We start from the raw sequence: 24,049 nt of genomic DNA on the forward strand, positions 1-24,049 counted from the left end.
CTGTGTAATACAATTGCTGTGTGTATGTGTGTGTGTGTGTGTGTGTGTGTGTGTGTGTGTGTGTGTGTGTGTGTGTGTGTTTTGGTTGGTTTCATAAAATAAAAATAAAGGGTAGTGCCGTACTATATGGCAGCTCGCTTTCCCCAGTGAGAAAGCAGCTCGAATTTCCATGAGGGTAACCTCACATAACTATACCCACACATGACTATGTGAACTCTTAACCTTATCCTGAAAAGGTTAAAGGATTGGCTTGTTTTATTGCGGGAGTAAAACTTGTGAGTGTTAGTGTACCCTAACAGAGGGCCATAAAGGCACATAGACACACACAAACACACATAAACACAGACACACATATACACACACACACAGACAAGTACAGATACACACACACATACACACACAAACACACACACACACACATACACACACACACACATACGCACACATACACACACACACACAAACACCAATAAACACAGACACACATACAGACACGTACAGATATACACACACACACACACATACACACACACAAACACACATAAACACAGACACACATATACACACACACAGACAAGTACAGATTTACACACACACACACACACACACACACACACATACACACACATACACAAACACACAAACACACACACACACACACACACACACATACACACACACACACACACACACACACACACACACACACACACCCACACACACACCCACACAGAGGGCCCCAAAGGGGGGTATCATCACGATCACGGGAAGGGAAATTTTAGCTTTCACGATCACAGTTACCTTGATTTTTGTTTTCACGATTACGAAAACCTTGACGAATAGAGGATCATAGAGTGATACAGCTCTAAAAAGTGTACGTTGAAAATAAAATGCTTTGCAATAATGCCCATCACGATCACGAAAACAAATCACGATCACGATCACGAGACTTGATTTTTTTGTCATCACGGATCACGGGCAAAGTCCCATCACGATCACAGAAATGGAAATTTCGGCAATCACGGTCACAGAAAGGTCAAAAAACGCCAATCACGATCACGATTTTAAACCCTTTGGGGCCCTCCACGTACACACACACTCGCACATGCGCAATAGAGCCCACATAAAAAGCTAACGCTCAGACATTTGTGACCCTCCGCCACGGGATGAGTCGCATGTCACCTTTGCATGATTTTCATATTTTTACATTTTCCGAAAGAGCTTTTTATGCTCTATCCTGTGGTGAAACCCGTTTTAAAAAAGAGCAAAAACTGTTTGAGTTATAAGCCTGTGACTAAGGTGACCCTCACACTGTTACCAGACACTCCCCGGACTTATGTTTAAGCCTAGCGCAGAACCGCGCGAGGTGACATGCGACTCATTTCGTGGTGGAGGGTCACATTTAGATTATTATCCGATATATAGTAGCACAAGGACGGCCAAGGTCGTCTCTGTCGTATGCAGATTTTCAAAATATCTGGCCAATTGGAGCCTCGGAAAATCTAACCAATCACAAACGAGAACAGGTATCTACAAGTTGCGTGCAAAAAAAGCAATGCCTCTTCTTCTCCAATGCCAAGGCCGATAACGACGAAATGTCCCAAAATAGACACTATTTTGCAGCAGAATATCCGATACTGTTTTGCAGCCATGTAGGCACAAACGTTGACGGTTTGGGTTGGTTGGTTTTTGACATGCTGTCAAATCAGTCTTCCTCTTGTCGTTCGCTGCAACGAGACTTTGGGTTTGATCGACAGCCATGGAGTACACGTTATGGATATGTATACCTACATCTACATCTTCATTATCGTATATAAATCTAATGAGAAAAGGTAAGTTAGAACTTAACTTCGGTGTTCAGGTTATTCAGGACTTTGATACAATTTCAAACTGATGATAATCTGTTGTTTTAGAAACAAACAAAAAAGTGCGTCAAATTAATCGCTTTCTTCTGAATAATGAATTTACTTAACTTACTTTCGTACTTACATACTGGAATTAAATCGCTGATGGTAAAATAAACTGTTTTCACAAAACATCGAAATGAATTATCCAATGCTTTTTTTAAATAAAAAGAACACACACCAGTAACCAGGTTAGGTACTTTTTTTTATCAATATTTCGGCATGTAACTGCCTTCTTCATAATGTTATGGAAAAAATGGTTTGTTACTCAAATTAAAATAATTGATAATAGAAGATTTCTTCCCTCACTGTGACCGACCTCCAGCTGGATGACGCGACTGTTCCATTCTCCCCTGCTGTCAAGAGCCTTGGGGTCTTTCTCGACTCCACCAGAGACTATAGAGTATTATTTATTCCCCCCTCTGCTTCTTTCTCTCTGTAAAGGTGTAGGGCTAGTTATTTTTCGGTAACTTACCCAACAACCAAAATCACTTACCCAACAACGGGCCTGAATCCTCGATAGCTCACAGGTTTAATGAGTTAGACTTTGAGGGAACTACTTTAGCGATTGAAAAGTTCCGAACGCTCCAGTGTACAAAATATACATCTCTAGACCAAACAATACAAACATACTGCATTTAAGCTGGCAACTACAGGCTTGAACACATTAATCTCCATATAAAATCTATGAGTTTGGTTGTTTTCTAAATCCAAATCTAACGATCAGTGCAGAGAAACTCGCTTTAGATCTCGTATGAGTGCAAGCAAACTCCCAAGGCAAGTAACTCTCGTACGACAAGAGTAGTTCCCCTTCCAAATATTCTGAACTGAGTTGCTTGGACAAGAGACTGCAATCCGACGGTTAGTTTTCGACAATATTTCATTTTATAAACAGATCACACGCAACCAAATGCACACATCGCATCAATTTAAAGAACATACAGCGGTTTCATACACTATTTTGCCCCAGAAAACGGAACTTCATACAGATTTTAACGTTGGAACACTGGTGCAAAAGTTCGTCTGCTTGTCCCATTCGAAGAAAGAACATTTCCTAAGCGATACCAAAACATGAACAGAACACACACTATCTGCCTTTACCGGCACAGCAGAATAACAACATAACTGTGTACTTGATTTTAGTTCAAAACAGGGAAACTGACAAGAAGTGTTAACAGAATTGATTGATTTTCCCTGAACTATACAACCGCGCATTATTCAATCGCCAGCGCAGGTAGACTGGTTGAGTGATTTGGATTCGATCAAACTTTCGCACAAAAACTCCTCTTTTCTTTGAATAAACTGAAGAAGGGAGGAATAAAGAGGTTACATACCTCGTCTCAGTGATTATCAAAAATAATGGTCTCAGTTCGCGGTCATGAAAAAGCTCGCTGAAGCTCGCATTTTTCATGATCCGCTAACTTCGACCATTATTTTTGATAATCACTGAGACTCGGCATGTAACCTCTACATATAGAGACGCGTCATCCTTCTTTGCGTTGCGGTGCGAAAATGAGACCGGCCAGCCCAGCGCGGGAAAAGAGCCACACCCTGCCGCACAAGGAAACTCGCGTTTCACGGCTGCTGTCGGCTGTGTTTATATCACGTTTATAACATACTGTCTGTTCTGTCCGGCTGACAGTGCTGCAAAAAGTAACTGGATGAAAAAATATGTTTGTTTGTGAACATTCTTTTTAAATGACCATAAAAACACCGCAGAAAATGGTATAGTTTAAAATTAAATCAAATTTTCTTAGGCAATATTCGCTGCATCGCTGTAGTTATGCAAACATGATTCAAGTCAGTCTCTTTTCACGAACTAACCGTCGTTATTTTTGTGTGTTTTAATCAAATACAAATACACACATGGTCAGTTAAGCCTGAGAAAATATGTCAGGAATAAATCGTTAAACGAAATAGTTCCCGGTTAAATCGGTAACTAAGGCATTTAGTCAATTTGGTGTCGTCCCAGCACATCGAAACTGAAATGTAAGGAAAACTGTAAAATACAGCAACTTAAACCAGATTCTTGTGACCAAGCTGACTTTAAAGAATCTTGATCGATCGATGATTTTCTTATTTCTTTTCAGTTGCTTCTTTCTTGTTCAGAAAGCTCTCTCTCTCTCTCTCTCTCTCTCTCTCTCTCTCTCTCTCTCTCTCTCTCTCTCTCTCTCTCTCTCTCTCTCTCTCTTAGTGGGGCTCCTATGTTGCAAAATCATTCAAATCATGCAACAAACACCAAATTAAGCAAATATGAAGAGTTTTATGTGCTTAACAAAACCTGATACAGAGCCATCGCGAAAAATAAAAAATGGGTAGTTTTTAAACAATTTTTCAAAATGGCCGCCAGTGTAAACGGTTGGGTATGTTAGGCATATTTCACTTCATGTGATTAACACCAAATTTGGCGTAAATGGACATTTGCTTTTGCTTAACAAAACCTGATACAGAGCCACCGTGAAAAAATTAAGAAATCAGTAGTTTTTTTACAATTTTCAAAATGGCCGCCAATAAAAGGGTATTTAGGCATTTTTGATGCTACAAGACATTCTCTTGCAATAGAAACTAACACAAACACATTTTTAAACAAAACAATACATGTATTGTTGGTGCAGAGAATGATTGGACGGTGTGGGTGGCAGGGTTGAAGAATTTGTGGATTACTAAACTGTGCAAAAATAAATATATTGCACCAATTTTCATACCAAAACGAAAACATTCATTCCTGTGCTGTTATATTCAATGTATGCTATTGAGGGCACTCAACTTGGCTAACTGGAACACTTTTAAGATAAAAGGTGGCCTTTACATGGGTTATTTGACCGCCGCCCAAATAAGGGTACCCCCAAAATAAACTGATAAAAATGTAATGTATCAACTCAAAAGTCGACTAAAATTCATAATCGCTGTATTTCGAAAACGTTGTTTGTTCTCATGTGTTTACACAACTAGCACATTCCGGCAAGTGTCTATACTTAAAAGAAACTTTGGCAGTACTTGAAACAACCATCTGTCATATATACATGCGAAGTCAAAAATATGTGGGATGTAAGTCAACAAACCTGTGGCAGTTTTTAAAATATTATTTCGTGAAGATTTGAAAGTGTACTCAAACGGTTGAACTACGCCTCGTGCGTAGACACACATTCCTGAAAGTTTCAACGCAACCCACTTGGTCATTGCTAAAATACATGGATTTTAGTTGACTTGGGTATCCCTCAAATTTGACACATAAACATCTCATCCGTGAGATCGACACATACATCAGTAGGTACAATGGCACAACATTAGAAATATGCAAGATGGCGAAATAAAACAACCTGTTCTGGATGGATAATCAAGTTGACTTTCTCTTCGTATACAACAGTGACCCAGTTGTGCCTCAGGAATTGTCGTCGGCTTTTTAAAAGATACCCGAAGTTTTTGTCACATCTCTTTGTCACGTCAAGGGTATCCTTATTTTGACGGCGTAAATGATGATGTTAAAAAAAATGTGCCAGATAGCGAAGATGCGAGCCTTTAATGGCATAGACAGTTTGAATAAAATGACACAGGAATAAAAGTTTGAGTTGGGGTATGAAAATGGGTGCAATAATATTTTTGCACAGTTTAGATGCTGACAGTTTTCACAGGCATGCAAGCACATTTGCAGAGAGCTGTGCTCTGCAGTCCTTCTTAGCAGCATTTGCAGCGTTTTGTTGTACAGCTCTTCTTGCAGGCACACCTCATGAGTTCTCGGCACACGCTGGATACCTCTTGAAAGCTCGTCCAGAATGACTCCCACTTTCCAGCCTTGAACTGCCAGCCCACAGAGTTTGGAAGTCTAATAGGTAGATGGCTCTTCTCAATCTCATGTCCTGCAGCAGCACCTCACTTGTAAGGGGATTATGGTCAATTTGGCAGCTCTTTTTACTGAAGAGGTACCGTCTAGCACTGTTTACACCCAGTACGTTGCTGGTTTTGTCCTACAAATGTACACCAAAAAGCTCTTGTGCTGCCCTGTCAGTGGTACTCAGCTTACAAAGAGGAGCAGACAACCTGAAGAAAGTTTGAGTGACGTCTTCAAATGCTTGCCATACTTCCCAAGCCTTCTGATTCCCCAATACCATTGAAGAACGACATAGTGTCACAGCCTGTAAGGCTATGCAAAATGGGCAGACAGGGTGACTTCTCTTGGCCAATGGCTTTGGCAATGTGGCGATACACTTCACGAGCAGAAAAAAACGCAACACAGCTGGAATGAGAAGCAGACTGTCTGGCCTCCTCTACATCCATGGTGCAGGAAATCAGCCTGTGGTACCCTTCACACAAAAGATGAAAAGTGACATTTTTATTTGAATGTATTTGAATAATGTTTACTATCTCAGAGAGTCGGTCAAAGCCGGGTTAGCAAGTCTTCACACAACAGACCAAAATGAAAGAAAATTATATTTCATGAATTCGTATAATTCTTACTGTTTCAGGTTAAAAAACAAACAAACACAGTTTCCAGTGACCCAACTGATTCTGGAATCTTTCTGACCGCTACATTTATTCGCTTCAAACAGTCGCTAACAGAATGTTGACCATAGTGAGGGTTCGTACGTTAAACCCATCAAATTCACAGAGGTCGCTTACAAATGATGTGCAAACATGTTCCAATTAATACAAATAAAAAAATCTTACTGTTAAGATGTATTAGGTAACAAACCTTGATACAGTAGTACTAGTGAAATCGGCTCCCTTCTGTGGCACCGGAATAAATGCAGAACGCTTGTTCCCAGGAACCGGCATGTGGTGTAACTCTTGTATATATCCTGTAAAAATAAAATTCACACCAATGCACGGTCAACTTAAAATAAGCAAAAGAATGAGAAACAAGCAACAAACCAAAATTGTAAAACTCAAAGAGCGGTACCTCTTCATTTTTCAAAACCACTTATCTCATTTGATTAGCATACACTATATGCTTTTGTCTGTTACCTACCGTCTTTGAAAGTTTGATCACAACACTGCAAAGACATGGGGAGTGGAGTGTTTTTATCTCCAGCTGGTCATCCTACTATCTGGCCTACCCTCACTCAGTTTTTGACTCTACCCCTCCCCACCTTATGGAAGTCCTTAACGTAGGCAGGACTAATCATTTATCATACCATGAACAATCTCTTTCTCCTCGCCTTTTATTCAAAGTTCGTTTAATCTGTTTAAAATCACCAGCGTGGCGATCATGATTTCCTTACTTGTAATCAACAGATAGATCTAGATCTATCAGCATCACAATCCAGCTTGATGAGCTATTGCAAGATTACTCTGCATTTCAGCGCTTCACCCGATGAATAACAGACCCCAGGGGAGAATTAAACAGTAAAATGATGTGACATTGGTGAATGGATGCGTATTCTTGAAAACTTACCTTCAGAAACGTTGTTTTCGCTCAAATCAAAACACGCAATGTTGCGGAGGCCGCCATCTTGAATTTTCATGCTGCGGATATATAAAATTCTAAAAACGATCAAATTAAATACCAGAACACAAAAATACCCATAAGAGTATTTATGTCATGCATGTGTTATCAGCAGACAACTTCTGGTGCATGGTAAACCATTGAATTTTACATTTGCTGAGTTGGGAATATTTACTGCTGAGCGCTTTTGGTACGAATTTCGTCTGCTGTAAATGCAGCCTTTTATTCCCTATCAAAGACAAAAAAAGCGATTTCTGAAGTGGCTCTGTATCTGAAATCCCTTAAATAATTATAAGGAACAATACCACAAAGTATGATGTTTGTTGCAAGATGTGAATGATTTATGAGTGCGTCTGCAACATACGAGCCCCACTATAGTTATTTTTCGGTAACTTACCCAACAACCAAAATCACTTACCCAACAACGGGCCTGAATCCTCGATAGCTCACAGGTTTAATGAGTTAGACTTTGAGGGAACTACTTTAGCGATTGAAAAGTTCCGAACGCTCCAGTGTACAAAATATACATCTCTAGACCAAACAATACAAACATACTGCATTTAAGCTGGCAACTACAGGCTTGAACACATTAATCTCCATATAAAATCTATGAGTTTGGTTGTTTTCTAAATCCAAATCTAACGATCAGTGCAGAGAAACTCGCTTTAGATCTCGTATGAGTGCAAGCAAACTCCCAAGGCAAGTAACTCTCGTACGACAAGAGTAGTTCCCCTTCCAAATATTCTGAACTGAGTTGCTTGGACAAGAGACTGCAATCCGACGGTTAGTTTTCGACAATATTTCATTTTATAAACAGATCACACGCAACCAAATGCACACATCGCATCAATTTAAAGAACATACAGCGGTTTCATACACTATTTTGCCCCAGAAAACGGAACTTCATACAGATTTTAACGTTGGAACACTGGTGCAAAAGTTCGTCTGCTTGTCCCATTCGAAGAAAGAACATTTCCTAAGCGATACCAAAACATGAACAGAACACACACTATCTGCCTTTACCGGCATAGCAGAATAACAACATAACTGTGTACTTGATTTTAGTTCAAAACAGGGAAACTGACAAGAAGTGTTAACAGAATTGATTGATTTTCCCTGAACTATACAACCGCGCATTATTCAATCGCCAGCGCAGGTAGACTGGTTGAGTGATTTGGATTCGATCAAACTTTCGCACAAAAACTCCTCTTTTCTTTGAATAAACTGAAGAAGGGAGGAATAAAGAGGTTACATACCTCGTCTCAGTGATTATCAAAAATAATGGTCTCAGTTCGCGGTCATGAAAAAGCTCGCTGAAGCTCGCATTTTTCATGATCCGCTAACTTCGACCATTATTTTTGATAATCACTGAGACTCGGCATGTAACCTCTACATATAGAGACGCGTCATCCTTCTTTGCGTTGCGGTGCGAAAATGAGACCGGCCAGCCCAGCGCGGGAAAAGAGCCACACCCTGCCGCACAAGGAAACTCTCGTTTCACGGCTGCTGTCGGCTGTGTTTATATCACGTTTATAACATACTGTCTGTTCTGTCCGGCTGACAGTGCTGCAAAAAGTAACTGGATGAAAAAATATGTTTGTTTGTGAACATTCTTTTTAAATGACCATAAAAACACCGCAGAAAATGGTATAGTTTAAAATTAAATCAAATTTTCTTAGGCAATATTCGCTGCATCGCTGTAGTTATGCAAACATGATTCAAGTCAGTCTCTTTTCACGAACTAACCGTCGTTATTTTTGTGTGTTTTAATCAAATACAAATACACACATGGTCAGTTAAGCCTGAGAAAATATGTCAGGAATAAATCGTTAAACGAAATAGTTCCCGGTTAAATCGGTAACTAAGGCATTTAGTCAATTTGGTGTCGTCCCAGCACATCGAAACTGAAATGTAAGGAAAACTGTAAAATACAGCAACTTAAACCAGATTCTTGTGACCAAGCTGACTTTAAAGAATCTTGATCGATCGATGATTTTCTTATTTCTTTTCAGTTGCTTCTTTCTTGTTCAGAAAGCTCTCTCTCTCTCTCTCTCTCTCTCTCTCTCTCTCTCTCTCTCTCTCTCTCTCTCTCTCTCTCTCTCTCTCTCTCTCTCTCTCTTATTATGGCAAGATTCCGAGGTGGAATAACAGAGCTATTTGTGCACGTTAATCGATATAAGAGATACGATGCGGATATGTTGTTATGCCCATTGTGCAGGGAAAGTAAGGAAGATGAGTTTTATTTTGTGCTTTGTTGCCCCGCACTTCGTGATTTGCGATGCCAGTTTATTCCTGCTAAGTTTTATAGAAACCCAAGTTTACACAAGTTTTCTATGCTTATGGCATCTGTAAATGAAGGTATTGTTCGAAAGTTGTCTGCTTATGTGTACAAAGCATTTCGGCTACGTAGTGTTATGTCTTAGTTCATGTAAGCCTACGGTATATTTTATTTGAAATGTAATGTCTTAGTTCGTGTATGATTTATTTCATTTGATTTGTGTGCAAATGTCATTATGTCATTGTATATATATACATGTATATGTTCACTTCCGTCACAACGGGGCTATGGCCTAAATAGTAAACAATCCAATCCAATCAAAATGGTGTACAAGAACAACAACAACAATAGCCATCATCATCATCATCATCATCATCATCATCATCATCATCATCATCATCAAAACGTTTACAATCAAAATATTAATCATGATAATACTAACGTTCGAAGCTGCAAGCTGTTATCCGTTGTAGATCTATTCTATAACCCCGCGACGGCCGTGTCAATCAAACGAGATGGTTATGTCTACCCTAATCGATCACCGACCGTATTTGCCACTATCAGTTCCAGACTTGGCATGCCGAAATGAGATAAAGTAGAGGAGAAATAAATCGTATACATGTGAAACTAGTAGTACCAACATGCAGAGCTTGGACTGGTTTGAGGCTGTTGTGTGTACAGTGTGTGTTTTCTGTTCCGGTAGAATAGATCTACACGCAGTTCGACGCTACAACTTTTACTGATTTTCCAACATTTAACGAGAGAAAAATTGAAGAAACAATCCTCACCTGCTCTCTTCCTTGGGAAATTTAAACATCCTGAAGCCTTTAGCATGTGCGTTTGAGCAATTGATGGCCGAACACCATGCCCCACTGCGTTTTCGCGTTGGCGCGGCAATGCTTGTGCAGCACGATATCACTACTGCTGTGGAAAGAGAAAGTAGTTTTTTCCATGTTTCCGCATGGTGGCGCCACTGGGCTTCCGGTCTCACTTTTCAGCGCCGTATGGAGCGTCTCTGTATACTCTATAGTCTCTGACTCCACTCTCTCCATGCAGACACACATCTCCTTCATCATCAAGACCTGCTTTTTCCACCTACGACGCATCGCCTCCATCCGTCGCTACCTCACCCACGACGCCTGTGTCAAGCTGGTTGTCTCCCTCATCTTCAGTCGTCTGGACTACTGCAACTCCCTTCTGGCTGGCCTCCCCGCCTCATCCATTCATGGCCTACAACGAGTCCAGACTGACGTTGAGAAAGACGAAGCGAGACCACATCACACCCCTACTTCGCTCCTTGCACTGGCTCCCTGTCAACACACGAATCTCCTACAAACTGTCCACTCTGGTCTACAAGTGTCTCAACGACTCTGCTCCCTAGTACCTTCAATCCTCCCTGGACCTGTACACCCAGCCCTCCGACCGTCCCCTTCGTTCTGCTGCTGACCCTCTCCGCCTCCACATCCCTCGCTCGAAACTCGCATCTGCTGGTCAGCGTGCATTTCCCTCCGCGGGCCCCTCCGTCTGGAACTCCCTGCCGCTTGAGCTTCGCCAGAGCCCCTCTCTTGACGCGTTCAAGAGTAGGTTGAAGACTCAGTTCTTCCCGTAGCTGGCTGCGACTTTCATGCTCGACGTGATGTGTTGTGCCCCAAAAGACATTCTTGTGCTGTGCTCTGTGAGAGGTGTTTTCTTTGTGCTTAATATTATTTTGTTTGGACCTAGCTATTGATGTGTACATTGTTGTTAAACAGTTGTTTGTTTACCAGGGTTTGCTAGTGTGTGATAGGGTCCGTGTCCGTCTGAAGATGTTAGTTTCTTTGTTAGTCCTGTGTTGACAACTCTTCGACAAGCGCTTAGAACTGTACCCACGGAATACGCGCTATATAAGCTTCATATTGATTGATTGATTGATGTGAGACATTTTTTTTAACCTCAATTGCATGCAGGCCGCTACAACCCTTATTCTTTATTTTTCCTCTTTTAAGGCGGGGAGCATCCTTCTTCATATACTTTTTTCTTTTCTTAATCAAATGCTTAAATGTTCAACTACATAATAAATAAACAAATATCATGTTACCTTTTAAAAAAATCATACCATAAATGTACTTCTTAGGTTTAACTCAGATGATGTTAATACCCCCAAATCTAACTTCTACCCATATTTAAATTTTCCAATGGCCATTTTCATAATACCCTAGAGCTTGCGTATTAAGATAATATATTGTTGGATAAGAGTTAAAGATATGGAAACAAATGAAGAGTTGGATTACAACGCTGCAGTTTTCTCTGCCCGGATTGTAGCTTGCCCGTCGTAAATCAGCAGTAGATCTACCATCAGCTTATCTGTCGTTTGCACTGCAGACACAAAGCAATAGGTACCTGCCATGTGGCCACTTTTTCCACTGCTGTCCTCAGTCTTATACTTTTCATCAAGACTTGTCACCATGCCGAGTGGATCTAAATTCGGAAGTCGTCATGTGGCCGAGGCATGTCTGACATAGCGTCGATCTTGTAGTCTATCCTCCTTTCTGAAACAAAAGGCAAAATGCGATTAGTTGTGATGACTACAACCTACTACACAAATATAAACGGTGTTTTGATACTAAATGGTCGGGTTATACAAGCCTGGTTCTTAAAATAATTCTGACGGTCAACACAGCCAACACACTATTCACAGTCCATTTTGAGGAGCAACTGAGGTACTCTCTGATGGTCTTGTTTGAGTGATAACGATCAACTCAGGAGGAAGAAACCAACAGACATTAAGCTTTAACATTAACCGCAGAAAAATACAGAATCACATGTACCATTATGTAGAACAAAATTCCACAGCAAGCTTTCTTTGGACGACTGTCGTTGTCTCAAAAATCGCATTCTATATACCTGCTGTTCAAAATAAGCTATCTTACGTTGTGCTGCCTTGAAAAAAATACCAACAAACACAAGGAATAAGCTGTTGCAAGGTAAGTTTACCAAACGTTACAGACATTAGCGAATCATGAAAGTGCGTAAACAGCGAACAGTACAATCAAAGAGAGGAGTCTGGAATGAAACGCGATACAGATCTAAGTAGATCTACCATTCAAAAACTGTCTTTTAAATTTAAGGAAGTTGTTGCAAGGTACCACATTTTACAGACAGAACCATGACAGAGCATGTTTTGAAACTGAGGCAAAATCGTAATAATGTTGACTTTGAGAACAGATTCATTCCGTTTCCTTATCTGCATGTTCAAATAAATGGTGGACAGTTTTATACGGGCAGAGCAAACTTGAGACTCTAAGTCTTGAAATTCACATAAACCGAACCAAGAACAAAGACATCCAAACATTACAGGCACTTTAGATCAACTCATTTCACTAGAGGTGACTGCCTAGCACTGTGTTTGATATCCGTGTCTGCTGAAATAAAAAGAAATTAAACAAAACGTATTATCAGTAGGCTTAGGTGGCACGTTGTAAGAGTGGGAAACACTAGATCTGTCTGTACTTACCGGGGACACGACTGCCAGATCGACACTGCGCTTTCGACAGCTCTTCCTCGCGCAGACACTGGAAACACGCTGTGCAGAACAAACTGTAGGAAATCTCCTTTGGTATCTTCTTTATCTATTTTTCTGGAGCTAAGAAACCGAACAATGTGAAATCGCCTTCCCTGAATCGGCGAATGCAGAGGTGAGAACTGAAAAGTGAATCTATACCACAATCCTTCACGCGACCTGACCTGATCTTGACCCCTGACCTGGTCTACATACCACACACGACACAAACCAGTCACCTGCTTTTACCCCCTCAAAACCCCCCACCACCCGTTTTCTTTGGATACACACTTTAACTACACACATGCCGACAAAATGTTGATCATTACTTCAATAGTTTGAAGATGGTGCTTGAAAAATAACCAGGTAAAATGAGTATTTCGGTGTTTAGTCAAATGTTAAAGTTTCTACCACAGACATACACACACACACACACATACACACGCACGCACGCACAGACAGACACAGTTACGATTGCATTGGCTATACTTACGTGAGCCAAAAATAACATATAACGGGAGGTATCAAAGGAGGTCGGGGGAGCGTATCAATAACAGCGTCGTAATTAATCGTCCAAACATAGAAAGATGGAAAGCTTGGAAATGATCATTGGTGGTACAAAGAGAGTGTTTTAGATTAAAGAATATCCCTGGTTGAACAAATCGAAGCACAATAACTGCTGCCTTCAGTTAAACGTAGGGAAAGGTAAAAATAGACAAAAAAATACTTGTTTCAGCACAAATCGTGTAAGTGGTCTTTGAAATGTCATCAAAAGAATACATCTAAAAGCATGTAGTTTGTTTAGTACATTAGCAAGCAGCTCTATCAAAACCAAGTGACACAATTGACGAAAAGTATTCTTTTTTATGAGATGTAATATGAGATTCACCTTTGTCTCGCATCGTTTCGACAAACAGGATGTTATTTAAGGGGTGCGTACTAACAATATTTGGACCGACGGCGTGATACTGCTCATTCTCGTAGCATGGTGTTCCTTGCTCCGCCCATTTTGCGCGAGCAAGGACTTGCGTCGCGAGAGTTTGAAGTACCCTGTTCAACCACTTGAATTGATTTGCATGTTAATGTTATAAACCTTGCTATGACTACCCTAGATATTTAGATTACAAGCGTACCTTAAGCGCTGCTTAGCATTTATATTGATTAAGTGTCTCTTGTAAAGTACGTAAGTCTGGAAAATACTTACTCTAAAAAAAAAAGTGAGTTCAAAAATATTAAAAAAGGCAAGATCCTCAGACTCTTGAGTCTGGCTTCCTACATTTTTATTCTGCTGACGTAAACAAAATCTACTTGGTATTCAGGTACACATTTCGACAAAAGTAAATGATAAGTAAGACATCATAACCCCTTTCAAAAATCCTAAGATGGTTTAAAGTTGGCTTATCACACCAGCTCCTGGTTTCCAATTGAAAGACTTGTCAATGCATATATAGACTTGTGGGCCCGGTAGCTCAGGTGGTAGAGCACTGGACTTGTGATCGAAAGGTCGCTGGTTCGAATCCGGGCCGGGACGGACACAGGTCAACCTTATGTGCAGACCCAGAGACAGTATCCATCTCCCACCCCCGTGTCACCACAGTGGCACGTAAAAGACATCGGTCATTCTGCCATAAGTGCAGATGGCTGATACCACCTAAACACGCATACACTTGTGTATCTCATCTAAAGTCTGGTTAAAACCCGGTAACATGCCCCGAATGGCTTTGCCGTGAGGGCGTAAAACTTGAATAAGTCTCAAGACTTGTAAATTCAAGGTTGTGAGGAGTAAACAGCTTTGTGGTGCGGCAAACTTTGATATTTTACTGAATATGGACATGTAGTGTTGACACATGCTATGGATATATGAATCAATATTAATGTGACATATTTATTCTTTATTTGTTTTTACTTTCTCTACGCCTACCCAACAGAATAACTTACACATTTTAAACAAACACTACAAGGACGATAATTCAAATTGTCACTGAGAGTAGAAAAGTTTCTGTTTCCGAAAATTGCAATCACTTTTTTAACAAACAAAAATCCGAATTATGTCAAAATGCTTGGTGGTAATGCTCAATTTAACTTACATTTTATTTTTTATTTTTTTGAGTGTGTCGTATAGCGCCCTTTAAGGGAGAAAACCCCGATCCCTGTGCTACGCCCCCAAAGAAAGTGCGTTTCGTGAGAATTGTATTTATTCGTGGACTGATCTCAGTCGAATCAACGTGCATACTACCTCGCATCTTTGCGTCACATGAGGGATACAGTTAGTTGACCGAATTCCATACATCATCAGCTTGGAAGACTTTGCCTCTTGTGCGAATAAACCTTCAGCCACTCTTGGTTTTTCTCTAAATGTATTGTATAGTTTTGATGTTACATAATGTCAACATGGAACTGTAAGGCCATTTTCTTAACGACAGCAATATGCGCTGAATGTCTGTCAAAATCCACTGTGGTCACACTCGACTAGACACCACTATTAGAGTAACACATCAACCGTCGTCGGGTTTGCATTCTTGTTACGTCTCCAGCAAACTAAAATCTGCAATCAGATTTAAAAAAATACTTCCTTTACTTAAACAATCTCTTTTCTATTTAAGCCATGATATATTTGGACGTATGACCCCATTGGTACTTTTGCTTTTAAATATCACGTAAAGCAATAACGTTAAATCTATTACACAAATACAATCACAATGTTTCTGTTATCTTCATATTATTACCTAACATTGTGAAACCAATGCACTGGGCACATTACAATCTTACGTATTATGTTAACTATTCTTCACATTATTCTCAGTTTGCTTTCGAATGAAAAACAAAAAGGAAACATTGTAAACCTAGGAATACTGTCCTGTGTTTAGAGTCACATTTGATTTCAACCGAATATAGGCACATGAAATTGAAATTTAAAATTCCAAAAACTGAACTAAAATGTTTTTGAGTCAAAGGTTTTTCTCAACCAAACTAAAATCAACTAGAACGCTGCTGTAAATAGCACATGACTGTTCTTCACTGCCTAGAAGATCAGAAATGTAACAATTATGTTCAGTGTTCTTCAATGTATTTTGCTGGCTGCTTTAAGATGCGATATAGCGCAACACGTTCTGCACTGGGGGTTGGGGGGTAGGGTTTTCAGTTCCTGTGGGAGCCTCCTGTTCTTGGGTCTCAGTCTCTTTTGGCAGGTCTGGCTTCGGGGTCTGGAGGAATGGTTATAGTCTGAGGCACTTTCTGCATATTCTTCCTGTTGCGTCTGAGGACACCACGGGGAGACTGGATGAAGTAGGACCTTCTGCTGGCATCGGCTGGAGACAGAACTTGGCCAAAGTCTTTCCATTTGCCTTTCTCGTTGTCTGTCTTCATGAGTACTGTGTTGTTAGGATGGAGCTGGAGAAGGGGACGTACACCGTGCCGTTCATCGTAGTGCTTTTTGTAGTCCTGCTTGGTGTGATTATCAGCCAGACGAATGTCTTTGTCGTTGTGTTGTACTGGCTGCAGTCGCCTGGGCAGGACTGGAAGCTTCGTCTTCAGCTGGCGTCCAATCAACATGACGGATGGACTGAGTCCTGTTGCTGAGTGTGGTGTAGATCTGTACATCATCAAAGCTACATCCGGCTCTGTCTGGGCGAGAATCTTCTTCGCAGTTTTCACGCCTGACTCTGCCTGGCCATTAGCTTGGGGGAAATGGGGACTTGATGTATGGTGATCGAAGCCGTATTCTCTGGCGAATACAGCAAAGTCTCTTGAGGAAAAAGGGCTACCATTGTCACTCACAAGTATGTCTGGTATGCCGTGGGTGGAAAATATCTGCTTGAAACGTGGGATCACTGCTGAGCTTGACAGAGAGGTCACTTGTTTGATCTCGATCCAGCGTGAATAATAGTCTGTAACAACCAAATAGTTTTTGTTTCTGAATGATGAAAAATCTGCACCAATCTGTGACCAGGGTCGTGATGGTAGCTCCGTCGGACGCAGTAGCTCGTGTCGCTGTGCTGGTCGATTCTCACGACAGGTGGAGCAGTTTTCCACTAATTGCGTCAGTTCAGCTCTCAGGCCTGAAAAAAGCCTGGAGTTTGCCAAACTAACAGTATTTTGGCCAAATGCAATTGGCTCATGGTCACCGCTGTCATTTTGCTGTAAGAGCACAGCACCGAGGCCAAAACTGCTTGCGTCAGCACTTACTACAGTCTGTCGATCCACACTGTAGAACAGGAGCGAGGGTAGATTAACGATGTTCAGCTTCACCTTCTCGAAGGCTTCCCTCTGTGCGCTGTCCCATCTCCACTGAACGTCCTTCCGAAGTAGGTCTGACATCGGCTTTATTGTCGTCGACAGGTCTTTTGTGAATCGGCCAAGGTTGTTGATCATGCCGATTACGCGTTTCAGTTCAGTCACGTTCTTTGGTGGCTCTAATTTTGTTATAGCGTCCACTTTTCCTGGGTTGGGTCGTATGCCGTCACTGCTGATTCTGTGTCCAAAGAACGCTACCTCTGACTTACTGAGGTGACACTTGTCACGATTCATCTTCAAGCCTGACGCCTCGAATCGCTTCAGCGCCTGCAACAGTCTCTCGTTGTGCTCTTTCTGTGTTTCACCGTGAATGAGAATGTCGTCCATGATGACCTCACACCCTCTGAGTCCATTCATCGTCTCCGACATCTTGCGCTGGAACTCCTCTGGTCCAATGTTGATGCCCATAGGTAACCGGAGAAAACAGTACCGACCGAAGCTGGTGATGAATGTCGTGAGGTGAGCACTGTCTTTGTCAAGCGGCACCTGCCAGAATCCACTTGAAACATCTAAAGTGGTGAATACTTTGGAGTTCTTCAGTTGTGGCACAATATCCTCTAGATTTGGCAGCATAAAGTGTGGCCGCTTGATGTTTTTGTTATATTTAGTCAAGTTTTGACTAAATATTTTAACGTAGAGGGGGGAATCGAGACGAGGGTCGTGGTGTATGTGTGTGTGTCTGTCTGTCTGTCTGTCTGTGTGTGTGTGTAGAGCGATTCAGACTAAACTACTGGACCGATCTTTATGAAATTTGACATGAGAGTTCCTGGGTATAAAATCCCCATACGTTTTTTTCATTTTTTGGATAAATGTCTTTGATGACGTCATATCCGGCTTTTTGTGAAAGTTGAGGCGGCACTGTCACGCCCTCATTTTTCAACCAAATTGGTTGAAATTTTGGTCAAGTAATCTTCGACGAAGCCCGGACTTCGGTATTGCATTTCAGCTTGGTGGCTTAAAAATTAATTTTTGACTTTGGTCATTAAAAATCTGAAAATTGTAAAAAAAAATAAAAATTTATAATACGATCCAAATTTACGTTTATCTTATTCTCCATCATTTGCTGATTCCAAAAACATATAAATATGCTATATTCGGATTAAAAACAAGCTCTGAAAATTAAATATATAAAAATTATTATCAAAATTAAATTGTCCAAATCAATTTAAAAACACTTTCATCTTATTCCTTGTCGGTTCCTGATTCCAAAAACATATAGATATGATATGTTTGGATTAAAAACACGCTCAGAAAGTTAAAACAAAGAGAGGTACAGAAAAGCGTGCTATCCTTCTTAGCGCAACTACTACCCCGCTCTTCTTGTCAATTTCACTGCCTTTGCCATGAGCGGTGGACTGACGATGCTACGAGTATACGGTCTTGCTGAAAAATGGCAGCTACTTGACTAAATATTGTATTTTCGCCTTACGCGACTTGTTTAGTTTCTTGTAGTCCACACATATTCTTATTTTGCCTCCTTTCTTCCGGACTGGGACGATGGGCGCACAGTAGTCGGTCGCTTCTGTCACCTTCTTGATGACCCCATCCCTCTCCATCTTGTCAAGCTGCTCCTTGACTTGTTTCTGGATAGGGAAAGGTACTCGACGTGCTGTTGACACACCGTATGGCTTTGAACCCTCCTTCAAAATCAGCTTTACCGGCTCAGTCTATAAAAGTCCCGTGGAACCGAATACCCTCGAGTCAATGTCCTCTAGTCTCTTTACGAGTCTTCTCACTTACTGCTCTGCCAAGCAGATTTGTACCTGCGGTATTCGGTACAACCACTACTTTGAAGCGGTACGTGACTTTCTTTGTTATTGTCTCAGCGATCCCCCCCCCCCCCCCCCCCCCGCGGGTTAGGGGGAATAATTTACCCGATGCTCCCCAGCATGTCGTAAGAGGCGACTAACGGATTCTGTTTCTCCTTTTACCCTTGTTAAGTGTTTCTTGTATAGAATATAGTCAAATTGTTGTAAAGATTTTAGTCAAGCAGTATGTAAGAAACGTTAAGTCCTTTGTACTGGAAACTTGCATTCTCCCAGTAAGGTAATATATTGTACTACGTTGCAAGCCCCTGGAGCAAATTTTTGATTTGTGCTTTTGTGAACAAGAAACAATTGACAAGTGGCTCTATCCCATCTTCCCCCTTTCCCCATCGCGATATAACCCTTCGTGGTTGAAAACGACGTAAAACACCAAATAAAGAAAGAAAGAAAGAAAGTCTCAGCGATGAATCCACCAACTGTGTCGACTCTTCCTCCAGGTGATCTCAGGCAGCTCTTGGAGGGCTTCAGGTTTGGCGGATTCACAAATTCTGTGTAGTCACACTTTTTGAGGACAGTCACATCGGCGCCGGTATCGACTTTGATGTTGACTTTCTTCCCGTAGAAGTCTAGGTTTACTGTCCATGCTTCACGTTGTTCTTTGACATCTACTGTAGCTGCGTCAAGCCAGTACTCATCATCAGAATCACTGACTAAGTCCACTTTCGCAGCTCGTTTTTTACAGACTCGGGCAAAGTGATTTCTGCCTGAACAACATCTACAACGCTGACCTACTGCCGGACACTTTTTGTCTTGGTGTTCGAACCCGCACTTGGTACAGCTGTCTTTATTTCGAACAACTGATGGGCTGTCATGTCTCTTTGGCCTGTGACCTCCACGACCGCGCGCTCTCCCACGAGAAGCACCTGCGCTCTGATCTCGCCTATGATTAGCTCCATCTATGTCTAGTTTCTCTAGTTTCTGTGACTGTTCTTTCATTTGTTCTTTCAGCTGTTCTTGCTGTCGTGCCATAGTGATGGCTCTCTCTAGGGTAACATCATTCTGCAGCTGCAGTCTTTCTTTCAGTCTCCGGTCTCTTAACCCTATAACAAGGCGATCTCTGACTTGATCTTCTGTGTCTGCATAGTTGCAGTCGAGCAAATTCCTCCACTGTCTCCCCACTATTCTGAACTCTGCTGTTAAACAGGCTACGATCGTGAATCAAGTTGCGTTTTGGCAGGAAATATTCTGAAAACTTTTTCACTAGCAAGTCATAATCAGTGTCTTTTTCTTCTTCCTCCCACCTGAATGTTTTCAGTATCTGAACAGCTTGTTGCGTTCCCATGGAGTAAAGAAGAGAATCTCTCTGCACATTGCCATCTTCTTTGTGAAGTTTAGTTGCTCTTCTGAATCTTGAATATTCTTCAATCCACCCCTCCCAGTCTTTAGCCCGATAGGAAAATCTCTGAGGGGGGCCATACATTGCCATTTGCTTTGGTTGGTCAGTCCTGCTTGCTGTTAGAACCCCACTTCAGACACGTACCATTACGAACTCACAACTCACGTGTTCGATGGTTTAGGTTTATTGGCAAGCGGCCATGATAGAGAGAGAGAGCAATGGAAGCAATCCCATTAGCAATCTAATTAGCAAGACATTGGTTATTTACCATACTGACAGAGGGAGAGAGAGAGCGTGAGAGAAAGCAAGATAGTGAGAGAGAGAGAGAGAGAGAGAGAGAGAGAGAGAGAGAGAGAAAGAGAGAGAGAGAGAGAGAGAGAGAGAGAGAGAGGAAGAGAGAATGAGAGAAAGCAAGAGATAGAGAATTATGGACGGAGAGAGAGAGAGAGAGAGAGAGAATGAAGTAGAGAGAGAAAGAAAGCAAGATAGAGATAATGGAAGAAGAGAAAGAGATAAACAAGAGAGGAAGGGAGAGAGAGAAAGCAATATATGGAGAATGAGGGAGGGAGACGGAGATTGAGGGAGGGAAAGTGAGAGAGAGAGACAGACAGAGAGAGAGAGAGAGAATGAGGGAGGGGGAGAGAGAAAGAAAGCAAGAGAGAGAGAATGGGGAGGGGGAGAGAGAGAAAGCAAGCGAGAGAGAGAGGGAGACAGAGACAGAGAGAGAGAGTAAACTAAACTAGACTTGAATAGGTCAATCCCAAGTACAGGAGTATTCAATCTCATCAATTGGCGTGAATTTCTCAATGTGAAGTTTTAAAATATGGTTTCTGGTACACATCCATGAACAATTGTATGCATAAAGGTACCTTTATTAGAGCCTTGCCTTCAGAGGGAGAACGCCTAATTTTATGTAGTCAGATAGGGTTGTTTTCTTTAATAAGACTACTTTAAACGCTCGTTTGTTTAATCAAATAAGTGGTTTGAATGCATTATCACTAGTCTTGCCAAGTCCCACAAGGTACACGCGTAATCGATCGCAGACTTAATATGTGCAATAAAGAATAATTTCCTGGATTCCAAATTCAGAAAGTGCTTGATTATAAATAAGATATATACGTTCTTGGATATGAAAAAAAAGAAAAGAAAGGTTGTTGGAACGTTGTTATTGACAAAAATACGTTAAAAATCACAAATATATTGACCCAACGGTCATTTATTTGAACAAACAAACAAACAGTCACAACAAACTTAGCTTGATGGAATCAGTTTTCGCCCACTCGCCTTGAAGCCGAACGAATGAATGATTGTATAACGAAAATGTTGGTCGATATATTTGTGATTGTAACGTATTTTTGTCAATAACAACGTTTCAACAACTTACCTTTCTTGTTTTTTTTATCTTGAATTTTGGAACGTTGGCAGTCTCTTTGTTTTTGGATTTTTTCTTAGATATGAATTTAGAATGTTGTTCTATGTGATGTGACTAAGACAGGTTGTTATCAATGGTCACTCCCAAAACTTTATGATGGTCGACTTTTTCAACAATTTTATTATTAACCTTTAAATCGTGACATGTTGAGGTTATGTTTTGGCGTTTTTGCCTAGTTGTTATTATCATGGATTTAGTTTTTTGCGGGTTAAGAGACATGTGATTTAATTAGCTCAGTCCATACACTCAATTGGTTTAAACTTTCTTGCAGTGATTCTGATAGACTACTTAAATTGGTGTTTCTAGAATGTATGGTAGTGTCATCTGCAAAAAGTGTATACAAAATATCAATGTGAAGGGGAAGATCATTTATGTATATAGAGGAGAGGAGAGGGCCTAAAACTGACCGTTGTGGTATGCCATTTCGTACATTCTGCTTACTTGATGCTGAGGCGTTTGCGTACACAGCATGTTGCCTCTCGCTGAGAAAAGAAGTAATAAGTTCAACTAAATCAACCCCGAGTCCATATAATGTGTTTTCTCAGAGACAACTTGTGGTCGATTACAACAAAAGCTTTGGCAAAATCTACAAAAACATCTCAACGAAATTATCTTGTCCAACCACTCATCAACAAGAAAGACTAAGGCAGTGTGACACGAGTGATGAGCTCTAAATTCAGACTGGTTAGGGTCAAATAATTGATTGTGGTCAAAGTGCGCTAATATGTGTTTGTTTATATGTTTTTCAAGTGGTTTTGATATCATACAGACAACATAGAAATCGGCCTATAATTTGAGGGGTCTTAATTTCGCCAGATTTAAACAGAGGAATGATTTTAGCCTGTTTGAGGGCTAATGAAAACCCTAATTGGTCTAAACAGAAATTATACATGTAAGTGAGGGTTTCGGAAATTACAGGGGCTGATAACTTAAGAATTCTTCCATCAAGCCCGTCTATCGCCCGGGTACCCGTTTGCGTGAAACAGAGAGAACGAGGGAAGGGGAAAGAGAATGAGGGAGGGGGGGAAAGAAAGCAAGAAAGAGAGAGAATGAGGGAGGGAGAGAGAGAGAGAAAGCAAGAGAGAGAGCTAGAGAATGAGGGAGGGAGAGAGAGAGAAAGCAAGAGAGAATGAAGGATGGAGAGAAAGAAAGCAAGAGAGAGAGAGAGAGAGAGAGAGAGAGAGAGAGAGAGAGAGAGAGAGAGAGAGAGAGAGAGAGAGAGAGAGAGAGAGAATGAGGGAGGCAGAGAGAGAGTGAGAGTGTGCGTGTGTGTGTGTGTGTGTGTGTGTGTGTGTGTGTGTGGGGGTGTGTGTGTGTGTGTGTGTGTGGGTGTTTTTCTTCTAACTGATCTAAACTCTATGGTTACTTACCTTAATTGTGTTAGCTGCTTTGATACTGTTCGCCTGGGGATTTGACTGTTTAGAGTTTATAGCTATTTAGGCATTCCAATCACCAGTGTGAAATGAAGTACTTGCCCCAGCTCGGGTTGATACAGCTATATTGTGTGATGTCGCCTATTTGACAAGTAAGCAACAATCTATTTAGTGAGTATTATATCTGATTTGCATTGTTTATAATAAATAAATACAAAATGAGAAGGTGACACTTTGGGCAACCTTGATCAATATTGAGTGTCAATTTTGCTGCGACTATTATTATTGATATACGAGATAAAATGTTATCTTTCACAGCAACAAAACACACACAAAAACTAGTATAAAGGTGTAGCTGCAAAGTACGCCGTTTTCTGTGTGCAGAGAGACTCTGCACAGAGAGGGATATATACGGAACTATGGCTATGAACAGAAATACGCCTGCGCCTGCGCATGCGCACGTCTTGGATGAAACCTCCATTGCAAGAAAGACAGGTACGTATTTGAAAGTAAACATGCATGCTCATTAATGGTGATACTGATGTGTATGACATGCAGGAATCAATGCTTCTGCGTTTCTTCTAGCAGACAGTATAGCTTTATTATTTCGACGATGCACATCAAAG

At 41.0% G+C, this 24,049-nt stretch overlaps 1 long non-coding RNA gene across 1 annotated transcript in view; it reads left to right on the plus strand.

The window, feature by feature from the left end:
• Positions 1-1,574: 1,574 nt before the first annotated feature.
• Positions 1,575-24,049, plus strand: part of LOC138963001 (uncharacterized) — a 30,173-nt gene continuing 7,698 nt past the window's right edge. Inside the window, exons 1-2 of the long non-coding RNA XR_011454684.1 lie at positions 1,575-1,832; positions 23,808-23,918. This is a non-coding gene — a long non-coding RNA (uncharacterized lncRNA). The remainder of the gene's footprint in view (positions 1,833-23,807; positions 23,919-24,049) is intronic.

The sequence above is a fragment of the Littorina saxatilis genome, linkage group LG3 (assembly GCF_037325665.1).
Source record: "Littorina saxatilis isolate snail1 linkage group LG3, US_GU_Lsax_2.0, whole genome shotgun sequence".
NCBI lineage: Eukaryota > Metazoa > Mollusca > Gastropoda > Littorinimorpha > Littorinidae > Littorina > Littorina saxatilis.